A 16,316-nucleotide genomic window follows, 5' to 3' on the forward strand; every position below is an offset into this window, starting at 1 on the left:
TACACTCACCATATGTGTTCCCTTGGTTATGCTTATGGCATTTCCATGACAAAGCCAATATCTCTTGTGGGCAACCACTTGGTGTGAGGTAAAGGAGCATCAAGCATGGGCCAAGTTGTTGAGTAATGAACCATATCCTTTAGGTAGATATTGCTTGATGTGTTCTCAAATGTGGTATACCAGTGAAAATCTTTTGAACATACACATGATGATAATTCTAGGGAATTCTTTTGAGACCTCAGATATGCTTGTATCATGCAAGATTTCTTTGTCCCTTTCTTGATTGTTTGAAGACTACTCCATGTGTCACTATCTTGCTTGGAAAGAAATTGCTTTTGAACATCAAACTTGCTATGCTATCAACTATTGTCAAACTTTGTCAACCAAGTCAAAACATCAAATGCAAACATTTTCTAGTGTTGCTTGCTAAGGGGAGTCTCATCATTTGATTTTTATTTTCTATGTCTCTAGTGCTTAAACATGCTTAAAGTGGCTCTTTGGTCTTAGTTCTCTTGGTCTATGCATGCTTGCTAGTTATCCTTTTGCTAAAATTGTTACCTTGATTTCTTGACTACACTCTTGGGTTGGAGAGTTGTTCACTTGTCACCCTGCTTGCTCTATCTATTTGGCTATTTGGGCATCTTGCCTAGCTATTGACTTGAGTCATTCATGTCGTAAGTTTCTTGGACATATTGTTTGACAAGTTGCTTTAATCTCTCTCTACTATCTTGGCAAGTGAACACTCTACCTCCTATAGTTTCAACATCAAGTTATCTTCTAAGCTCTTTTATGATTGGCTTTGCATCTAAAACTATGGAATCTAAACCCTGTGCTACCAAAATTCAACCAAATCTATATGATCATGATATCCTCCATGTCACTAAAGAGTTTCAAGATCTATATGCATAATACAAAGAACTAGAAGAGACGAATGATCTTTCTTACCTTCATCTCTCTAAGTGCATGATAGAAATGAAGTCTAAACTTGAGAAAAGGTTAGAGAAGAAGATTGCATCATTACATGAATCTTCCTTAAGGTCTTTACATGCATGTGAGTCACCTTCTTTGAGTTCATCCTCTTCTTCTAGGTCTACATGCTCTACTTCAAGACATCAAATGTCTTCATCTTCTAGATCTAAAGACCTCTTTAGAGAACAAGCAAATGATACATCCTTGGAGCATACGTCAAAATTTCATGATAAACCTATCTTTGACCAAGACAATGATGAAGACATGTATGCATGCTATTCACTTGGGAAGCAACCAAAGGACTCTAGACATAATTTTGATAGAACTTTTGCTCCCTTGGAAGATTCTTATGATGACACTTTGCAAAAACTTCTTGGCAATAAGATCATCATGTTACCAAAGTCTAGCTCATATGGAAACCCATTCTTGGATATCTATTGTGCTTATCATCAACATAATGAACATGCTACTTTTGTTTGTATAGAGCTTAAACATAAAATCCAAGATCTTATTGATAATGGAATTATTGGAACCTCTAATGATTCATGCGATGAGGATACTTTTCTTGAGCAAGATTACATTAATGAACCTATGTCTAGTAGTGGCTCCATTAAATCTTCCACTTCTTCCAACACTCATGCATCTCCCAACACTTCAAAGCTTTCCAAGATGCCTCCATCAAATAAAGAACCTAATGCTTTCCACATTGACTATGTGTATCCTCAAGGGCTATCTCTAAAAGAAACTCAAGCTAACCTTCACTTGGCTGCAAACCTTTTCCATGCTACTAATCCTAAACATTCTCAACCTTCATGCACTACTATGCCTAATCCAAACACTACTCCATTCACTCTTCATTCTCCCTTGTCCTTGGAAGTGGCTCCATGTCAAGAGGACTCTCAAAAAGAAAAAGCTATAAATGTCAAGAAAGATCAAGATCAAGCACCCTTTCATCTCTTTCAATATTTTCCCCCTCCATATCCTATATCTTGTCCACCCCCCAAGTATGATGAAGATACCACTTCCATTATGTCCCTTGAGCTTACTGAAAATTATGAGAAAAGTTCTCTTCATATGCTATCCAAAGCTACTTGTCAAGATCAAAGTATCCCCTCGTGCTCTACTTCTCCATATCCACTTCAAAATTGTGCTCAAGCTTCAAGTGCTACTATTAAAAATGTTGTTCCTATCAAAGGTACGCATGAGTCTATTGATGGCTTTGACCATGTTGCTCACTCTAAAGATGTTGATATCCCTTCCCACTATCCCTTTGAATCTTCTAAATCTATCCTTGGTCCTTATCCATCTAAGCTAAAGCATTCAAACCTTCCATCCATTTTGGGGCCTTATGTTCCTCCATCTCCTACATTCACTCCTAGCTCATTCCCTAGCTCTACTATAATACCTCAAGATCAACAAAGAAACTCATCCTTTATGACTTTTCACCCATATATACATCTAAACCAATCATATCAGTCTTATTCATCCACAAATCCTAAGTCCTTTGGAAGTGAGAATAAACATAAGAATCCATTGAAAAATGAAGATCACTATGTCCCATCTAATCGACATGTGAATGCTAAGAAGGACAATGCACAAAAGAGACCAAAAGGGTCCACTATTAAAAAAGCTAAATCAAAGAAAATATGGGTTCCTAAACCCATTATTGAAGAAATGTGTTTTGAAGTATCCAAAGGAAAATCTAAAGCTATATGGATTCCCAAGTCTCTTTTAAAAGACTTGAATATTGAAAATACTTCAAAGTTGACATTCGTGCTTCCAAAGGCTTCCATTCCATCTTCTTCTAAAAATATTTCTAAAAATATTCCAAAGCTTCCACTCCACTTTTTTCCAAATCTATTCTACCACCTCATATATCTAAACCTCAAGCTACTTCATCCATGATTTCTCCATCGTTCCAATACCCTTCAAGGTGTGTGTCAATGTTGATCTTGTACAATATTTCTACTACTCTCGTGAAATCCTCTAAAGCTTACACTAACTTTCTGTACATGAACTATTATCCTCCATATATTCTTCCTACTATTATTTCCCTTTCATCACCCTATCAACATCTTTGAGCATACCTTTCTACGGTCTTGGCTTATCATGGCTTATCTTTCCTATAGGAGCACTATCTACATTCAAAAAGATTGAGCTCTTTCTAAAAATTCAAAAAAAGAAAAAAAAAAGAAAATGTGCCTTGGTGAAAACTACTTCTTGTGGCACTTTGGTAGCAAAATTAAAGAGAAATAAATTTATCCTATGGTGAAAACTACTTCTTGTGGCACCTTGGATAAGTACCATGATGAAAACCTGGCAAACAAGCATCATGCGTAATTCTTCCATCATCCATCTATCCCCTCTTCTCTCTTTGATCTTGACAATGTTGAGCTATCTTTGCATATTGGCTATCTTATCCACGAGATTTTCTATTGTGCTCTCCCATTCACTCATAGCCTCTATCTTGAGCTTTATTCTTATTTCTCTATCCCATTGCTATACTATCTAGTTGACCCGTTGGTCTTGATCATAATAAATGAAACATGGTTCTCATAGGTCTCTTGACATGGCTACTCTTTTGGACTACACACTTCATGCTATCTCACTTGTTGGCATCATTTCTTATCCTATATGCTATCTTTCTCATTACTTCCATTGCTTATCCAAAATATGCTTCATATGACTATTTCACCTCTTTCCCTAGCTTGGGTACTCTTGAGGAGTCAGTCCTTGAGGATCACTTTCACTTGCTTCATACTCTTTTATCATCCATCTTTGTTTATCCACTGGCTCGTTGCTCCATCATATCCTATACCTTGCTAGACATTGGGAGAAAATAATGTGATCTTGCTTGAGAACTAGTGATATCTAAAACCTTCTAAAAAAAAAAATCCAAAAAATCATATATGATGCTGGAAAAATCCTAAAAATCAGAAAATGTCTTGAAAAAATGATCATCTTAGTGAAAACCTAGCAATAGGTGCTTTGATGTATCACCAAAAAAAAATTGAAAAAAAAGTCCTGAAAAAATCTGTCAAGTGGTGAAAACCTAGAAATAGGCACTACTTGAAACCCTTGCACCTATGTCTATCAGTCTCAATCACCCACTTTGCTACACATTTCCTAGCTTGGAATTGTTTCTTGTCCTTGTCTTGGGGGCACAACTTCTTAGCATATTGAGGTATTCTTGTGCATTGGGGTTTCTTGGACAACTCACAAAATAGTGTTTCTCAACACTTCCCCCACCTTGACATCAAGTGTTTTTCAACACTTTTTAGATAGTTTACCTATGGTCTCCAATGTCGCGATATTTCTCACTATCAGAATCAAGTCTGGAAGAAATGTCCAAGTGACTTACACACACGCACTTTAACACTTAAACGACTGAGCTATGCTGACATTTATCTACTTTGTGTGCTATCTATGATGATTTCTTTGCCATGTGTTCCCTCCCTAATAGTCTTTTGAGGATGTCATTGACTAGAAGACTGGGGGCATGGGGCATGTCTTCTTGATTTCTACTTGTGGGTATACTTTGTTTGTCTATAGTGTTGTAAGCATTTATGCTTGACCTATTCAACATTTTGACTTACAAATGTATCATCCTTGACTGTTTCGCAAGACCGCACTTGGGCTTTATCCTGGCGCTTATGCCTTGATACAGGTGCAATCTTGCTAAATTAAACTTAGGGAATCTAATCGCGCAGTTATCTTGACTTACATGTCTCTGATGCTTAGATTGGATTTCCACATACCTATCTAATATCGATCATATTCATATCCTCATAGTTATACTAGTGATGGTTGTGTGATCTCATGATGTCCCTAATAAATGCTCAATGATGAAATTAAGAGTCTAAATGTTATGCGCTTCTTGCTGGTAAACCACTTTTCATATTAGCTTGCATTTTAAGTTCATTTTCTAACTTAGTCTTGCATTCTTACATATGGGGAGAGCTCTCTTTCTTCATCTTTTTGTGGACATATCAGCTAACTCCTTTCATATATTTCTTTACTTTCTTCTTGTTCATGTCTTTTCACCTTCTTAATCTTTTGCTTCATCTCTTTTCTATCTTGTCATCACATTATATAAAGTTTTGACCTCTTAAATAATTTTGACGTCCTAGATTCATTTTTGGGATCGAAATCCAAATTTGAGTTCATCTTGATGGTCAAAATTGTCTTTTAAAATTCTACTTTCTTCTTAGCAGTTAGCTGACCTTTTAAGGTCTAATCTCTGAATCATCACTAGGGCATCTTCATTCCTTCATGTCTTCATCATTTCTATGCTTCATATCTACTTCTAGTCACCTTTTCACATCTAAATCATCTTTCTACTAGATTTGACCTAATTTTATGCTATATCCTACAAGGTCAACTCTAGTCAAATTGGGGCATTTTATCAATTTCTTATAGTCATTCTTGGGTTCTAATCATATATCTGTCATCTTGGACATTGCTATATTCTAATTTTCTCATGTCTAGCTAGTTTTTGCATCCCCTCACCTCATTTCAATTTCGATCCCGAGGGGGCAAAAATACTCTATCACTGATTGCTACAACTATCTATTTCTTAAGAGCATTTGTTTGACCTTATCACTTGTTTTCGATCTATATACTTTGCTAAGTGTTAGCATTCTTCTTAAATTCTGACATCATCTTTTCCTAGTGTTCAGTACTACCACTATCAGGCTGTACATTTAGGACTTGCTATCTTTTTCTACATTTCGTTCTACTTGGCTTTCTATTTTCTTTGACATAATGTGTTCCCAGATCGATCACACATTAGTCAAAGAGGGGCAAATGTAATCACCTAAAAATGGTCATCTAGACTATTAGCCCCCTTTTCAACATTTTGGCTAAATTAATTTAATCACTTACCTAAGCCAAATTGCTAATAATCAATTTATTTGATTATAACCTATAGTTTGACTATGCTATCCTAAGTTCATTATTTGATTAAAAGAACATGTCCCCTTTTAATTAAATAAAAGACCCCATTCTTCTAACCCACTTAAAGTGCACACATAAAGTCCTTTTTCTATTTTGCAATTAAAAGAAAAGGCTTTGTGACTTTTGTCTTATATGACAAGTCAACTTATATTCTATTGGTTGATTTGTGTGTGCACATGGATCACTCCTATTTTCAAATTCCACCGTTGATCATCCACCATCTTCATCTTGATCTCTACCGTCCATACATCTTTAAAAGGGAGAGAGCTTTCCCCCTCAATCCATCATCATTTGAATTTTGTTATGCTATAGGTTTTCTAATAGGTTTCTTTGGAGCTTTGTGGAGAACTTCTCTTTCTTGTCTACATTCTCTCATCCATGGCATTCTAGCTTAGCTTAGCTTTCATCTTTACATGTAGCTTAATCTCACATAGCTTAATAATGGTATTGTAACACTCTCATCCATGCTTAGAATAGTTGCACTTTTCATATTCATTCTAATTTAATCTTTAGTTGCATTGCATTCTTGAGGAACTCCTTGGGACATTTGCATTCCCTCATCTTGTCTTTGGAACATCCCATTGCATGGTTTACTAGCAAGAAGAGATCTCTAAGACTCATCTAAGAGCCTTCTTATTCTTGAAATATACTCTCTTGCACTCCATGGATAGGGAGCTCTAACCTGGCATCCAAGCATTCCCAACTCATGGAATCGTTTGGATAGAAGGGTTTAGAGTGGGACACTTTCGAGTGTACAGATTCACTATCTAGTTTTCCCTGCCACTTTACAAGGTGCTTTATGTAAGTATTGTTCCTAGTCACATTGTGCACTTTAGAACTCAAAATCTCCATAGCTTTTGGCTTGTTTGTAGATGGCTTAGGCAAGGTGGCTATAATGTCTTATAGGTCTGCATCCTTTGCTGGAGTGGAAGATGGAATGGGACCCTTTTAGGCTACCAAATATACAAATTAAATGTAGTGGATATGCCCATATTTTCTGGTAGGTCAATTTAGTATACATTTTATCCATACTTGGCTAGAATTTTGCATGGCCCCACCTTTCTCATCTGTAGTTTGTGTGATTCTCCTTTGGATAGCCTATGCTTATTAAGATGAACCATGACATAGTCCCCAACTGCAAATTGCACATCTCTCTTCCTTGTATCTATGTATTGCTTCATTCTTATTGTATTCTATTCCAAGGTTTATTTCACCATATCATGGACCTATTTCATGGAAAGAGAAAAGTTTTCAGCCATTGTACTAACCTCTACACCTTCCTTCATGTCCCTTAGCTCAAGAATGCCTCTAGGATGCACTTCATGCACCACTTCAAAAGGACTCTTCCCAGTAGATCTATTAATAGTATCATTGTAAGCATACTTTACTTGTCCAATAATGTGGTTGCAACTCTAACCATATTCTTTGGTCAAGCACCTTATAAGGTTTCCCAAGCTCTTGTTAACCACCTTTGTCTACCCGTTTGATTGAGGATGGTAGGAAAATCCAAATGAAAGGTTAGTGCCCAACTTATGCCACAGAGTCTTTCAAAAATGACACATAAATTTAGTGTCCATATTAGACACAATGCAAAGATGTAGTTCATGTATCCTTACTACCTCCCTAAAGAAAAAAATTGTAATGGCACATGCATCATGGATGGTTTTACATGGCACAAAGTGAGCCATTTTTCTGAATCTATCTACAATGACATAAACATTTTCATAAACTTTCTTTGTTTTAGGTAGCCCCACCACAAAGTCCATGCTCAAACATTCCTAAAGTCTTTGAGGAATGGGAAATGGTTGGTATAGTGCTGCATTGGTGGTAATTCCCTTGGCCTTCTAACAAACAATGCAACATTCAACATATCTCTTCACATCCCCGCTCAAAGTAAGCTAGTAGAAGAACTTTTGGACCAAATCCATTATTTTATGAACTCCAAAATGCCCACTTAAAGCACCATTATGCTTCTCTTAATCAATTTTTCTTTGATAGATCCCCTTGAGACACATAGTTGATTTCCTTTGAACAAGAGGCCTTCCTGCAAGGTAAAATTAGAATATTCATGATGAAAATGATTAGAATAATCAATACACACCTGATAAGGCTTGGCAAAGTCCGGATCATCAGGATATAACTCTTTGAAGTTATCAATTCCTACACTTGTAATCTACACTTCTTATATAGTCAACAACCTACCACTAATTTTTTTTGTAATGCCTTTCTTATGCATGATGGTGAAGGTATAGGCCTGAATATACTCCACCCACTTCATGTGCTTATGACTTAAATTATCCTATGAATTTAGAAAGCTCAAGGCCTGATTATAAAAATATACCACAAAATATTTAAACAATAAATAAGGCCTCCATTTCCTCAAGGCATACATCTCAAGGTCATTAGAAGAATACTTCCTCTTGGTTGCATTCAACTTTTCACTATGAAATGCAACTAGCTTACCCTCTTAGCTAAGGATTGCTCCAAGGCAAGGTTACTGGTATCACATTCAATGGTAAAAAGCTTTTCAAAAGTGAAAAGGTAACTTTCATGGATGATTTGAAGGCATAAGGTATGGTCCTACCTTGTCAAATATGTAAAATGCAAAAAAATGCCAATTTTGCAAAAAATGCACTTTGAAATGTTTTGCAAAAATTGCAATTTTTCTTATCAAAATTGCAAATATGGTTAGAAGTCACAAGGTGGTTTACCAATGAGAAAATGTTGGCTTAGTTAGTTGTGAAATGATTATGTAAAGCCCTCCATGTCACTTTTGTATAGTTGGGGGTTTTCGAGTTGTACGGATGCATATAACAGACAAGAAAATCCATGATAGTTGGAATGAAAGTTGAAGTTTTGGATTGACATGTGATTGAATAAGTGATTTTGCTTTGGAATATATATTTTTCATTATTCATACTTGTATTTTTTTTGTTTAAATTTATTATAAATCTATTGGTGTTCTAAATAAATGTTTTACTAAACTACTTGTTTGCTGGCCAGTACTAGGGCACACTTGGCAAAATGTTGTCTACTAGCCTTCACCATGATTAAAACTTCATGGAAACTTGAAGAATTATATAAGAAACCTTGTATTATATATATTAGGAAGGATGGAGCTAGGAGTGAAGGGCCAATCCATTTCCTTGGAAGCCCTAGGTGATACAGTGTTGTACTCAACTAGAAATTAAGCCAAGGAGTGAAGATTTCTTGCAAGGGTGAAGTGAATTAGTTAGGATGGGTGTTGTGGAAGGATAGAGGATAGTTTGAAGTCACTTTTTCTATAGGGATAAGCTTTGATGATTTCTAGGAAGTGAGAAAGAGTAGATTTTCTTTTGACTATTTGTAACTGTTGATTAACCCTAACAGACCCTTAAAATAGGGTTAGGACATGTGGTAGGTGTCCAAAACCTGAAACCTCAAGATTCTTGAGAGTGTTGGAAAAGGTTATCATTTATTTGGAGTCTTCCTGAGGAAATTTTTGCACAAATTCAGATTTGATCCATTAGGAGGGCTAATTGGGGGCTATTAGGCCTAATAGGAAATTTTCATGAGTTTGAAGGGATCGTACATAAACCTAATGAATGGATTGTGGTAAATAGATGGAAAAAAGTCTAAGACACCCTAGGAAGATCCTCCAACCCTTGCAAGAACTAGTAAGTCATTAAGGAGGCCTAAAATGTAGTATTTAGTTAATGTGCAAGCCTGAAGAGAAATGGTAGCCTAAGGAGAAAGTTGTCTCTAGTTGATTAGGGTTAACTTGTGTATTGGGGGATACCAAGGAAGGTTTATCAAATATCTAAATTACTCTAGACTACTCCTATCACAACTACCATTGCACATAACATTTAGTATCTAGCAAACCTAGACTAGCTAGCACACCATGATAGGCTAGAAAACCTTGAGAAGAAAACAACAATGATGTTGGATTGAGCTTGCCAATAAAATCTTCTCAGCCAGATTAATTGAAGGCTTCCATAGATATTGGTTAACCAATCAGTTGTGGGGATAATTCCATGTCCCTATATAATTTGATGATACCTAGGCCCAAAGTAACTATGATAGTAATTTTGAATTTATACCATGCATGCCACTTGATGGTGAAAAGCCTACCATTGTACCTAAAAAATTCCTATAACTACCTATGCCAAGGATGCATACAATTTTGATAGGTGTACAACTTGAAGTACTTTGTCTAAAAATAACTTATAGATTCTTACATCTGATGACTATGTTAAGAAACTAAGGAAGTAAGAAGATATTAAGAAGTAGTTGGAGGAGAATGCAATTCATAGGAAGGAGTGGATGAGGGAAAAGAAAGTAGAAAGAGAGGAAAATATTGCAATAGTAGAAATTATAAGAGCCAAGAGACAATAACAAAGGCTCTTAGATATTGCAAAGAAGGAAAGATGAGCTACAAACAAGGTTTCTCTAAAGGAACAAAAGAGTAGTTAAAGAGTGGAAAAACCAAATGGTTGCAAGAGAAGTAGAACTAACAATGGAGGTCCACCTATAATTATTATAGTTACAATAATAGTGGAAGAAGAAATAGTTTCACCAACCCTCAACCCAAGTATTACATCCATCATGTCTCTTCTCCCAACATCTAGCACTTTTTAATATGTGCAATTCTCTTATTCTCACAGGGTGAATGCACCAAGTTGTGGTGCTAAAAAATGACACACAACTAAAAATTTAAAAATTCTAAAACTACATGCGTGCTTTTTTAAAAATTCTATTTATGGGTTGCAAATCCACAACCCATTCTATTTTCTCTTATTTCTTTTTGTTGGTGTCTTCTTTCCCCTTTGCAGTGTGTACGTGGTTTGTAGAAGTTGAAGATTTTTCTTACTCTCCTCCTCAAAATGCCTCCTCATTACTAGAGATCAAGATCAAGACAATCAAGTATTTTTTCTACTCTTATTTTTGCATTATTTTGTATGTTTTAGCATTTTTTTGTATGTTTTTTTAAGTTTTGCTTCAAATTTGTTTATTTATTTAAAATGCAATTCATTTCTTATTAGTAAATGTGAATAATCAACCACCAAATTTCTAGTTTGATCAACAAAATTAAAATAAAGAACCTCCACAAGAAGAGCAAGAACTTGCACAACATCCACCAATTGGAAGACCTCCTCTTGGCACTCAAGACAATATAATGAATGAATAGAATGAGGGAAAAATTAGTTAGAAGCAATCATTGGTATGTTAAAAGCTTGCGGAAAAACTAATCCTATGAGAGCACAATTGGTATCCTCCTTTGAGTCTATTATGAGCCATGTAACTTTTGTTAGTGGTCAATTGGATATTTGGTGTGTTAAGATAGAAGAACAAATGCAAACAAATTATCCTGTAAAGATGTTAAAAGAAATGACATAGTGAAAGGTAGCATATGTGCATTGTTTAGAAAGCCAAGAGAACAAGACACTGTTCAACATACAACTAAAAGGTTCCCCATCCACTAGTGCATACATGATGATATTAGAAATAACTTTTGGGATAGATAGTGGATGATCTTTGATGCCCCTCCCTACAATAATCATGAGGCTCTAATGTATTTCTTAAAGAAATTGTATTGTGAATTTTTCCTCAAAGATATTCCCATTTATTTTGACATGTTAGATTCTTGGGGTGGAGATGGGGGATCATGATTTGAGAGGCCAAGGGCATGTCATGACCCTAATGTACTTAGGGCTCTTGTTGTCAAGCTACAAGGTGAGCATGTCCTTATTCATTTAGTTGTGAATGTTTGAACATATAGAGACCAATACTCAAGGGACAATCAATGCTTTGACATAGACTCTCATTTATTTTTCTAGTCCATTATTTAAGGAGTAGCCTTCCTTGTGTTGTGGTCACATGTGTATGTCATGTGGATCCTTATGCACATTTGGCAGTAATGTTGGAGACACTATAGATGATGAACTAGTCACTGCACATTTGGCATTGACACACAAGTAAATTAAAATTATAATAAACTAATTTGATCACATTTTATATATACAATAAATAACTAATTAATTATCATGTCTTGACATTATTCAAAATTTAGGGTAAGAGTGTTGATGACCCTAGTATAGACTCCCCGACCCCATCTCATGTCCTATTGATGAGTCGAGAATTATGTATCATTTTAATCATTTCAATTAATACATATATTTATTAAGTAATCATATGAAGGATTGACAAAAAAAAAATTCTCTACTAGACTATTGACATTCACAAGGGGCTCTGAGCCTAGGCATAGAGGTACATTTGTTTCATGTTAATTTAATTCATTTGACTATATTATATTCTATAATAAAAAATGCAACTTGTATTATATGATTTGCATTTTTTAATGTCTAAGACTCCTCATCTTCACCAATCCATTGATCATTGAGTTGATATTGTGATGGCTAGTTCAGAGCCATTAACCGAGGTATGAAAGAGTTTTCATAGTTTTAGTTGTTATTTATAATAGTTAGTATTAAAATTTGAAATGATATTTATAAGTATGATAGAGTGATTATATTGATTGAATTGTTGTAGGGCCTTATTACCCCTGATCATCCGCGAGCCTTTGAGGTGAGTGTACAGAGTGACTATTTGATAGTGATAAGAAATTAATTAATGATGCGTGTACATATATTTGATTTTAATGTATAATAATTATTGATTCATATATACTTTGTTTGTATCAACTCTAGTTAGAGAGGAGTCTAAATAAGAGGACAAGCAAGCATGTGAGGAAGGCCACATAATCCTCATCATCTCCCTCCATGCAATGACTAAAGACCTCTAGGGATTTATTTCCTTCCCCTCATGGCAAGGAGAAGATATAGGGATGGACACACATGTATAGGCATTAGTGGACATATATCTTGGATCTTATGTTAGTGAACATTTTATATTTGATGCATGACATTATTAGAATTATGACATTATTGGTTATCCTAATATATTATATATTTTTTTACATATGATATTATTGGTTATCATAATATATATCTTATTTTTATAGTTTATTTTAAAAGTATTTCAAGTATTTCATTTTAATGTAATTTGCATCCAAAATAAGGGTAGGAATCATTATAATAAACTTTGATAGTATCTTTTGACATGTGAATAAGGATATGCTATTAATTTGTATTTAAATTGTACAAGTTATGAGTACTTTTGATTATGAGTAACTTGTTTGTAGTTATTGTTAGGATGAGAACAATGAAACTTGAATTCTTATTATTATTATAGAATTAACATTGAAGTTTGACTCTTGAGTTGGATGCATTATGTAAATGTCTAAGCTTGAATCTTATTGTCATCGTAAACATTTGAAGAGTTTATATATGCCTTATCTTCAAAAGACAAGTATTGAAATAATTTTTTTAATGTATTCATAGAATTTGATATCAATATTGCTTTCTTATCAATATCTTTGAGAGCTTCATTCATGGAAATACATTATATATGCTCTTCTTATGATTCCTATAGCTATATATGTTACATTTTTTCTTGGATATCTTTTGTCTATAATTATCCTAGTACAGGGTACCTAACAACCCTTATTTTAGCTTGCTTTTTGTTGTTGTTGCTTTGAGGCTTGTTGTGACTCTAGCTAAGTCAAGGTGGTGTGTTTGTGTGCTTAAAGCAAGTTAGCTTGACTAAGCCTTGTTTAGGTATGTGCAATCTAATTAACACTAAGGGGGGCACTAGGTGGTCAAAGTGGGTCAAAGTCCATACAATGATTTTGTGGAGGAGGACTCTTCAAACCTCTACTCATGAGGAGGGAAAACCAAAAAATTGGGTAGATAATTAGATGGTTCCACTATTCTTCCACTAGGAAAAGGAGTATTTATAAGAGGAAAAGGAATCAGGCAACCCATGAGAGGGAAACTTGGTGTAGAGATTTTTGGAATATAATTTGTGATGTGTGTAACATAAGTTATCTATAGTTAGAATGGAGCTAGAATAATATTGTATGATATCAATGAGGTTGCATTCACTATTGGAGGGGAAATTGGGAAAGTGGATGTGTGTGGAGGGAGAGTCATGTATTTTACTATAGGAGGAATAAATTATTGCACCCATGGATTCAAATTGGCATTCATAGCTTTCTACAATTATTATGCCTACAATATTCTTCCTATAGTTGTAGTTGTTGCATTTTTTCTTGGATATATTTTGTCTATCATTATTCTAGTGTAGGGCACCTAACAACCCTTGTTTTGGATTTGTTTGTGTTGTTTTTTCTTTAAGACTTTTTGTCACTCTAGCTATGTCAGGGTGGTGCATTAGCGTGCTTAGAGCAATTTGGTTTGAATAAGCCTTGTTTAGGTATATGCAAGCTAATAAAAACTAAGGGGGACACTAGGTGTTCAAAGTGGGTCAAAGTCCATAAAATGATGTTGTGGAGGAGGACTCTTCAAACCTTATTTCTCATGAGGAAGGAAAACCAAAAAATTGGGCAGACAATTAGATGGTTCCACTATTCTTCTACTAGGAAAGGGAGTATCTATAGGAGGAAAAGGAATTGGGCAACCCATGAGAGGGAAACTCACTGGAGATATTTTTGGAATATAATTCATGATGTGTGGAACATAATTTATCTATAGTTGGAATGGAGTTGGAACAATATTGTATGATATCAACAAGGTTGTATTCACTACTAGAGGATTATAGGACATAATAACTCGGCCAAAATAACCCTGGACAAAATAACGCATCCATAATAACCCAAGGATGAAATAACCCAAGTTCATAATAACCCAATCCAAAATAACTCAGAGTCAAAATAACCCATGGACAAAATAACTCCATAAGATTATAGAGAAAGGAAAACAAAATTTATAAATTACAAGTATATTTCTAAGAAAAAAAATTATTTGAATTTTCAATTAAAGTTTCAAATTATGAGCAATGCCTCTTATATAATCTAAAATATTATTATTTTCATAACCATCAACTAGTCTTTTTAGTCTTCCTTTGAGTTCATGATATTTTTTCCTACTTGGTTGTGTAGTGTGTCCAGCCATATATTTCTCTATTTTATTCTCTTGGTGACCCAGTTCTTTTTTCACTGTTTTGATGAATCTCTAGATTGAGCTATGTGATGATTGAAGTAATTCACTAAATCCTCTATGCCATCCTTCAATATAATTATTAGTTTTGGGAAGATCATCTTGAATAGTTGAATAGCAGTTCTACATTGTGATTGGAAACTTGGGTGACCATCTATTGCCTCTTCTAGTTAGTCTTCCAATTCACATGTCTTCAAAATAATCAATTATGGGTTGCAAAGTCTCCTCATGTTCTATATAATAAGGAGAATGTAGAAGTATCTCAAATGCATTGATTACATATATTTGAGGCACAAAAGCTAATGCAACCAGATTTTTGATCTCAAATTAAAAACTTCATTGACACTGTAACATGTTTATAGACCTACTTCTTGAAATTTCCTCCACAAGCACTGAGAGAAATGGAAAAGACATCCTCAAATAGTGATATTTGGCAAAATTTCAGAAATATCTACCTTGAAACCTGATTCAAAATCAATAAGTATATTTTTTGGGTTTAGATCAGGTTACAGTTGTTTTAATTTTACAAGTACTTGTGTATAAGTGGATCTTGTTTTGTTGGTCATAAGAATATAGATGAGTGGAAATATTGCATCATTTTTCAAGCCATGAATTGTGTACAACTGCTGAAAAATATTTGGTACTATTTTAAATGTACCATCACTGAACCAATTTTTAGATTCTTTTAGTAGTTGCAAATTTTGTGTGGTGGTGAATATTAAAAAAAAATTCTCATCATTACTGTCGTGATAAAGAAACTTTTCCCCTCTATTGGTAATTGTATATTCAATTGGTAAGATAAGATCTCTCAATGTTTGAGGATTTCATGGTGGTGCTTCAAATCATTTAGGATAATGCATTGGTTAGTGGTATTGCTCCTACTACCAGTAATAAAATATTAGAACATGTAATAGAAATGATATTTCTTGTAGAGTCTTGAGTCAAGCATGCCATGTCTTTCATTTCATTCAAATTCTATTTGACAGTGATCATCTCAATTTTTGAAGCATGATTATGTCTTGTACTACTAATCACATCACCAGATTTTGTTTGTTTGTAGTATAACATTGACTTGAATATTTATTTGTAAAATATTCTGCACAATGCTAGTTCATTTTATTGACACCTTCTCGATGAAGCAAATATGTGTAACCATTTAAAATGAGTAATTTCTTATTTTCTGACTTGTTAAAAATTGAAGAGGCATTGTATATATTAAAATTATAAAGAATTTCTTGATTCCCTAAAAGTATATTTATTTTTGTATACTTTATACAAACCCCTAGAAAAATTTAATATTTTTTTTTTTAAATTATATTAAAAATTATATAT

This window comes from Cupressus sempervirens, chromosome 9 (assembly GCF_028749045.1).
Source record: "Cupressus sempervirens isolate cs-2001-9-10 chromosome 9, ASM2874904v1, whole genome shotgun sequence".
Taxonomy (NCBI): Eukaryota; Viridiplantae; Streptophyta; class Pinopsida; order Cupressales; family Cupressaceae; genus Cupressus; species Cupressus sempervirens.